Source organism: Alexandromys fortis, unplaced genomic scaffold, assembly GCF_014885135.2.
Source record: "Alexandromys fortis isolate MF-2015 unplaced genomic scaffold, M_Fortis_MF-2015_v1.1 scaffold_107, whole genome shotgun sequence".
Classification (NCBI taxonomy): domain Eukaryota; kingdom Metazoa; phylum Chordata; class Mammalia; order Rodentia; family Cricetidae; genus Alexandromys; species Alexandromys fortis.
In genome coordinates this window covers 3132221-3140875 of record NW_026067987.1, presented here as the reverse complement: position 1 = coordinate 3140875, position 8655 = coordinate 3132221, and positions in this window count along the sequence as shown.

Here is an 8655-nt window from a genome sequence, read left to right as displayed (position 1 = left end):
AGTTATTCTCTGGGTAAAGAAAGGGATAAAGAAGCTGAGCACAGTGATGCATGCCTTTAATCCCAGCACTTGGGAGGCAGAAGATCTCTTTGAGTTCAAGGCCAGCCTGGTCTACATAACAGCAGAACAACGTAGTGAGAGAAAGAAAGGAAGAAAAAGAGAGAGGGGAGGGGGAGAAGGAAAGGAAGGAAGGATTTGTCTACTCAACAGCATGCTGACTTACGTGGCTACAAAAAGAGAATAGGGACTGACAAGACACTTCAGAGGGCGAAAGTGTTTGCCGCCAAGCCTGAAAAACCTGTTTAATTCCTGAGACTCACATGGTAGAAGGATTGAGCCAAATCCCTCAAGCTGTCCTCTGATCTCCACACGTGAGCCACGGCATGCACACTACGCATGCACGCACACACGCGTGTACACACCGACACACACACGCATACACACACGGACACGCACACGCGCACACTCACACGGAAAGAATAATGAAGTAGCAATGCTTTTTAAAATACTTACTTTATATCTTCTGAGTATTTAACCACAAGGGATTTTGTTGTTTTATGTGGTGGCATTTCAATTGTATTTTAATAAATCAAGCTTGCCTGGGGATCAGAGAGTAAAACAGCCAGCCATTGGCTCCTACCTGAGGTTTTACCTCAGTCTCAGTTCAAAATGGTGATCCTGCCTCCAGGAATCTCAGAATGAGACTGTGTGTTGAGAGCTGTCTCCTCCCATTTTATAATCCTCTCTAAGGCTGGGATTAAAGGCGTGCACCACCGTGATTAAAGGTAGGCACCGCCTGGTTTCTACGGCAACTAGTGTGGCTACTGGGATTGAAGATGAGGGTCATTGTGGCTACTGGGATTAAAGGTGTTTGTTACCATTACCTGGTCTGTAAGGCTGAGCAGGGGGGGGGCTGCTTTCCTCTCATTATCTTCAAGCAGGCTTTATTTATTAAAATACAATTGAAATGCCACTAGTTTTGAGTTTGGGGTTTGGGTTTTTTTTTTTTAAATATATAGTTGTATGACATGGCAGAACACACCCATAATGCTAACACTGGGAGGTTGATGCTGACATCTTGAAGCCTCTTTAATTGTTGCTACACACATACACACTCCTAAATACATAAAACAACCTGCTCAGTCCATATTACATATATGTGTGTGTATACATATATGTACACATGCGAACACACACACAGTGTTACGGCTCAGTCACACAATGTTTACAAAGTCATCACTTCATACTGAAGGAAATGAAGACGGCGAGCACTGAAAGCCGTGGTAATCTCACACAGTACGTGAGAGTCAGCGCTGAGACTAGCTCTCAGGCCTCATGGTCGCCCATGTTCCTCTCACCTAACCTCCCTCTGTGACTTCTAACCAGAATCAAAGAAACAGCCATAATAATAACTTAAAAAAGTAGAAGAACTCATTTTCCTGTTTGCCATCTGAATTGGAAATCGAGCGGAAAGGCACAGTAATTTTTTTTATTATTATTATTTTGTTTTCATATAGGGTCTTGCTCTACATTGCAGGTTAGCCTCCAACTTTCAACTCTCTTGCTTCGGTCTCTGGAGTGCCGGGAGGACAGGTATGAACTACCCTGCCGGGTCAAAACAAAGCGTGCACTAAAAAGACTGTTGTTGAATTGTGCAACACAGCATCTAGGGGGTGAAATGCTGGTAAAATTCCACAAACCGTTCATTCACTCCCCACTGAGCAGCAGCAGGATGAATAATTTATGAGATCAGGGATTCCTGGAGGCAGCCGCAGTCCATCAATGGCAGAGAAATTAACATCTATGGTACTGTACCTTCCAGCTGCTTCTTTAGTGACCAATTTTGGCTGGAATAACCAATTTGAATAGAGAATAACAGATGGGTATAAAAGTCATATACATCTTAAAGAATACCGGGTGGGGGGAGGGTGTAAGATGGCTTGGTGCATAAAAGCCCTTCCCACCAGGCCCGATGAACTGAATACAATTCCTAGAACTCACATAGTGGAGGGAGAGAACCAACCCCTGCAATTGTCCTCTGATTTTCACAGGTACTCCATGAAAAGTCTGTATGCCTGTGCACACACACAGACACACAAAATGTCATCTTAAAAAGTACTAGGGAAAAAAAAGTACTAGGAAGCCGGGCAGTGGTAGTGCACACCCTCAGGAGGCAGAGGCAGGTGGATCTCTGTGAGTTAGAGGCCAGTCTGGTCTACAGAGCTAGTTCTAGGCAGCTAAAGTTGTTACACAAAGAAACCCTGTCTCAAAAAGCCAAAAAAAAAAAAAAAGTACTAGGAAAACAAAGCTATTCATGACGTAAGACTACAGTAGCTTTTGTGACTAACTGAACTGGTTTTGATATAACTAGGCAAGAATATGCTCATCTGCATTTAAAAATTTACCCTATCAGCTGCTAACTTTGGAGCCGAGCAACATTAGTGGAACAACACATTGATCGACTTTAAAGGTACTACAAGTGACTTACTGAGATGTAGCAGGAATGTCCTAAATAATATGAGTATTTGGGGCTGGGAATGTAACTCTGTGGTCGAGTTCATGCTTAGCAAGACCCAGTGTGACCCCTAGCAACACAAAAATTACCATACCTAAGAAAAAGTACTAATATCGGTACTCCTAACAGTGGAAGTAGGGACTCTCTGATGCTTTTGCCTGCTTTTGGGACCCTCTCTCCTACTGGGCCGTGTTATCTAGCCTCAATATGAGGGTTTGTGCCTAGTCTTACTGTAACTTGCTATGCCATGTTCGGATTATATCCATGGGAGACCTGCTCTTTTCTGAAGGGGAAGCAGGAAGTGGATCTGGGGGAGAGGGGAGGTGAGGGCTTGGGGGAACTAGAAGGAGTGAAGGGAGGAGGATCTGTGCTTGGGATGTCATATATGAGAGGAATAAATAAAATATTCTTAGAATTAATAAAATATAGTGTTCAAAATATTTGGGGGATTAGTCTTTATAAAGGTCTTCAGAGGCAGGGAGTAGAAAATGTCAAGTTAGCGCAGGAGGGATTGGTCTGCAATCAGAAGGCCTGGAATTTGTTCCCCAGAACAAAAAGGGAGCTGTAAATGCCGCAGAGTACAATGCTTGCGATAGATAGATAGATAGATAGATAGATAGATAGATAGATAGATGATAGATAGATAGATAGATAGATAGATAGATAGATAGATAGATAGATGATAGAGAGATAGATAGATGATAGCTAGATCACCCCAGTCACTTGAAAAATCACACCTCATGATAACCAAACTTATTATCCAGCTCTATCATCCTCTCATTCCTCAGGCTTGTTTCTTGCTTGGCTACTTTCAAAACTCAAATTCATCCTCAGAGGACAAATAATTACTCTTTTGAAGTTGTTTTCCAGAATCCAAGGCAGTTCTTGGATAGACACTTCCATAATCCATGAGCAGAATTAAAAAAAAAACCCACCCTGGGCTCAGAAGGACTCTGGCCACCAGATCCACAGTGTGGTCAAGGATGTTAACCATGCTTCCCCCAACCCCTGGGCCAGCCTGTAGTCTTGGTCAGGACCAAAGGGCCAACTCACAGCCCAGGAATAAATGGTTCCTAGCACAGTGACACAGTGTCCTTCGAGCCTTAGGAAATCATGGTTTAAATCCTAGTTGTGGAACCTAGCTGCACAGATTTGAGCAATTAACTTGCATTTTATTTTTTATTTCCTTAGGTAAAGTCTGCTAGAAATCATCAATATAGTATTTTTCAAAGTTTACTTAAGCAACAAGATGCTTGACTTTCAGAGAAAGCTAGGATTCATTTTATACCTATACTTGAAGCTGTAGTAAGGAGGCTGCTTGCCTGTTTTTTGGCTACTTGGCAGCTCAGACCCAAAATAACCACACAGAGACTGTATTATTTAAGTCACTGCTTGGCCCATTAGCTCTAGCTTCTTATTGGTAACTCTTATATCTTAGTTTAGCCCATCTCCATTAATCTGTGCATCACTACGAACCATAGCCTATCAGCCAAGTTTCAGCACATCCATCTCCAGCAGTGGCTCCATGGCTTCTCTCTGACTCCAGCTCCTTTCTCCCAGCATTCAGTTTAGTTTTGCCTGCCTAGCTCTGTTCTTTTACCCTATCAAACTCCAAGACAGTTTTTTTTATTCATTAGCCAATAAAAGCAACACACAGACAAAGGACCTCCTACACCATGAAGGCAGATTGTCCTACATGTAACAGCTATGTGTAAAAAATGTCAGAAAACTCTCTTTAGTTTTACAATTCTCAAACGAGGTAAGCAAGGATTTTTTTGCCGTCTGGGTGTTTTTGCTATTGTTAAAACACTGAGAACAAACAAACAAACAAACCCTTCCTGGACTAAGGAGAGCTGTGTGACCCTGCCCCTAACTTAGAAAGGGCTATTTTCACAGAACCAGTACTTTGCTCCACACTGCTTCTATCTGATGTCAACCGAAACAGAAGACTGGCCAGTCAGTCTTTAGTTTTTTTGTTTGTTTGTTTTTAAGTGCAAAAGGCTCATGCACGTATGCCAGCTTTATGCACAACAGAGTAAGATTAGGGAAGGATACTGTACCCATGTCAGGGACATCATATGAAGGGACACAGACAGTGGACTGTGGTAGTGGGGACATGCTAGAACCAAACTGTGTCTTCCTGATGGAGTGTGTGTTTCTGGTATCATAAAACCCTGGCGTGGACGTTTCTTCAGTAGACCCCTGTCTGCTGATGGAATGTGTCCATATTCCTCCTCCCCTTCCAAGTATACACAGATGTGTCTGCCATCCAATTGGAATAGATCTGCCTCATAGGCAAAGACTTCTTCACAGCAGGCTTTCATTAGCTCATGAAGTGGTACCTGCCTCTTAACCTTAAACTGAACCATAGAACCACCTGCCCTGCATCTTCCTATTGGCAAGACCATTGTTCTCAGTTTCCAGTCTTTCCCTGGGTTTCCCGCTGGCCATGGCCAGCACTGGAGTCTCCCTGGAGGCTGCTTTAAAAAAGGACCACGTTCACACTGAAGGAAGACACAGCTAATACCAGGAGCAGCAGCAGAGGGTTGGGCTGGTTGTATACAAGACTGTTGCTTTTTTTCTCCAATACTGAGTTGGACCTAGAGCCTTGTGCAATGCTGGGCAAGTGCTAAGCTACATCCCCAGCCTTCTTTTACTTTTTGTGACAGTGTCTAAGTCTCCAGACTGACCTTGGCCTCACTCTGTGGCCCACACTTACCTTAGACTTGCAATCTTCCTACCTCAGGTAGCTAGAACTACAGTTCTGGGGCACTAGGCCAAGCTAGTTTGGGGATTTGTTTTTGAGACAATCTCCTGTAGGCTGAATTGATCCTCCTGTCTCTGCCTCTCAAATGCACAACCACACCCAATTTAGGCCCAGCCTTGATAGTTTTACACATCAAGACTATTTTGACCACTGGGATACGGTGTGTCAAAAGAAGTCTAACAGTGACATATGCAGATTCGTAATCAGATACTCTGGGTTCAATCCCGGCTTCAGTAAGCAAACCAACCTTCAGTGAGCTGTCTGAATCCTAGACACTCTGCACTCTTCATCTATAGAATAGGGATCACTATCTCTCTTTAAAAGCTGTGCTAAATGAAATAAACTATTTATCTAGTGACTGTTGGGTGTAGAAGGAAGTAAGATGAACAGGACTCAGTTCCTATCCTCCAGTTGCTCAAAAGACCCTAGTGGAACTGGAGAGAGCCAGTCTAGGAAGCAATAAATCCAACAGAGAGAAGCTCGAGGTTTTGGGTCAAAGAGTAGGCAATGGTCACATCCACTGAGAGACTTTAAAGAAAACGTCCTGAACAGGAATAGGAATCCTATGTAGTGGAATGGACAAACAAAAAGACACAGGGCTGTACCCAGGTGTCCTTCTGTGGACTAGAAGCTGCATGCTTCTCTCAAGTATGACTGAAGTCATAGGGAACGGAGGATGCCATAGGGTGGGGGAGCTTGTGAGGGGCTCAGACTCTGGAGCCAGGTTGCCTGGAGCATGAGTTGTGGTTTGTTGTGGGAAGTCCTTCTTCTATGTGTTACTTTTATTGGTTAAGGAATAAAGAAGCTGCTTTCGGCCAATGGCTTAACAGAACATAGCCAGGCTGGAAAAGAAATATAGAGAGGAGGTGGAGTCAAGGAGAAGCCATGTAGCCCTGCCAGAGACAAGACATCAGACAGAACCTTGCCGGTAAGCCACAACCACATGGCAATTAACAGAAAATTGTTAAATTAATATGTAAGAGTTAGCTGATAAGAAGCCAGAGCCAACAGACCAAGCAGTGATTTAAGTAATAGTCTCTGTGTGGTTCTTCCCGAGCAGAGCAGCAGGGAACAAACAGGTGGCCTCCTACAACAGTGGCTCAGGGGCTTACAGTGGTATAATCTTGGGTCTAGGCTATAGATACGAATAACTTGCATCGGTATGGATCTTGGTTTATTGATACAAAATTGAGGTTAATTTTGTTATATGTATATGTATTTCTGGTCTTGATTAAGGTATTGTGTCTGTGTAGCTCATTTAATTGATATAAATTTAATACAAATTTAATTGTGTAGCTCATTTAAAAATGTAATGAATAATTAAGAAATATAGGTTAATAAAAAAATCATCTATAATAGTCAAGCTTGTAGTCATGTTAGGTTTTCTAGATGTATAGAGATATATTTCAGTTAGGTATTCTTCAAATCTTTCAGAGACCTTCAGAATATGGCATTTAAAATGTTTAAGAACTTAAAGACTTTTCATGACAATGACACACGTCTGCTCCTGGCAGCACCAGTTACTTCAAGAGGAAGATGGGCATTGAAGAGGCTCCTTATGGAGTTTGCTAGCCATTTGAGAAAAAAAAAAAAAAAAAACTGCTCTTGTCTAGACTGGACATGCAAGACCCACAGAAAAATGACTGCTGAACTTGCCTAAATATGAGATGATCCTTTGGGGTTCCTGCTTCATGAGAGAGTCTGCCAGACATTCTGCAGGACACAGAAGAAAGTGATTGACAAACTGACAATATAGGCAGAACTGTCTTTGAGATTTCCCGCTTCATGAAAAGTCTGCTGGATACTATGGGCCAGTAGGCTGAAGATGTATGCCCCAATGTTACAGAAGACCTTCGATTATCCAGGCAGCAAGATGTCTCTAGCAATTCTACAACTTTGTAAGTTGCTTACAATGTTCTTCCTGTTTACTTAGGTAATATTATATCCTTCTTGAGTCTTTGATGAAGTTAAAGAATAGATAGTTAATAATAGTTTCTCTTAGTTATGATAAAAGTAGATATAAATGTTCTAACTGTAATTATCACTTGATACCTGTTTTGTTGTATGTAATTTTACTATGTTAAAGCCTTCCTTTTTGTTTAAACAGAAAAGGGGAAATGGTGTGGGAGGTTCTATGTGTTGCTTTTCTTGGTTAATGAATAAAGAAACTGCCTTGGCCTGTTGTTAGGGTAGAACTTAGGTAGGGAAGACAGAACTGAATGCTGGGAGGAAGAAAGCAGAGTCAGAGAGATGCCATGGACCTGCCGCCAGAGATGGACATGCTGAAACTTTGCTGGTAGGCCATGACCACGTGGTGATATACAGATTAATAGAAATGGATTAAATTAAAATGTAAGAGTTAGCCAATAAGAAGTTAGAACAAATGGGCCAAGCAGTGTTTTAATGAATATGGTTTCTATGTGATTATTTTGGTTGTGGGCGGCTGGGTCAAACAAGCAGCCTTCCTGTTACAGGCCTAGTAGTAACCTCTCTATTCCTCTGAAGAGAGAGTGTGATGATGCCTATGAGGAAGTTATGGAAAGGAATTAACAAATGAAAGTTTATTAAAGTGCTCAGTATCGTGGCTAATACACGAACACAAATTAAGTGTCCATTGAATTTGGCTGCTAAGATCAGTCATCATCTTACCACAAACAGGACTATGGAAGCAGAAAGAATGGTATGGTTTCCGGAGAAGGCTAGCAAAAGCGGGCCTAGCTACCGGTTGTTTAAACCAGAGCTCAACTGAAGGGTCCTTGGGGAGCATGGCCATGCAAATGCCACATATAGATGCTGCAGGCTGCAACCCACCCAGAGGGTAACCTTCGGCACACATCACATCATCATACATGTCTCCATGCCCCAGTGGGTGGCTCTAATGCCCCAGTCAAGTTTAGGTCTTAACCCAGATGCTGGACCAACATCAGGGAACATGAAGAGGTGATCTTTTACACAATGACAAAACATGCATTTATTATAATACATGCATGAACTCCAGTTACTCAGTAAAACTATCACCTTACCAAGATAAAGCTGAGATTAAAAGCAAACTTGTAGCCATTATTCACAGTGATTCCTGTGCTTTTCCCAGCAGTAAAATAGCCATATCAAGCTTAGGAACTTGGAAGAATCCTACAGCAATCTTGAACGCTAACAGTTAAACAATACCATGCCTTGCCTAATTACTGACTTTTAACAAACATCTATTTGTGGGCTAGCAAGATGGCTCAATAAAAGCACTTGCCATTGGGTCTGACAACTAGTCCTCCAGAGTCCATATGGACAATTCCTGAAAACTGTCCCCTGACCTACTCATACACATATAAGACAAATAGTAAGTACAATTTTAGCTAAAGAGAAGTATTTGGTGGGG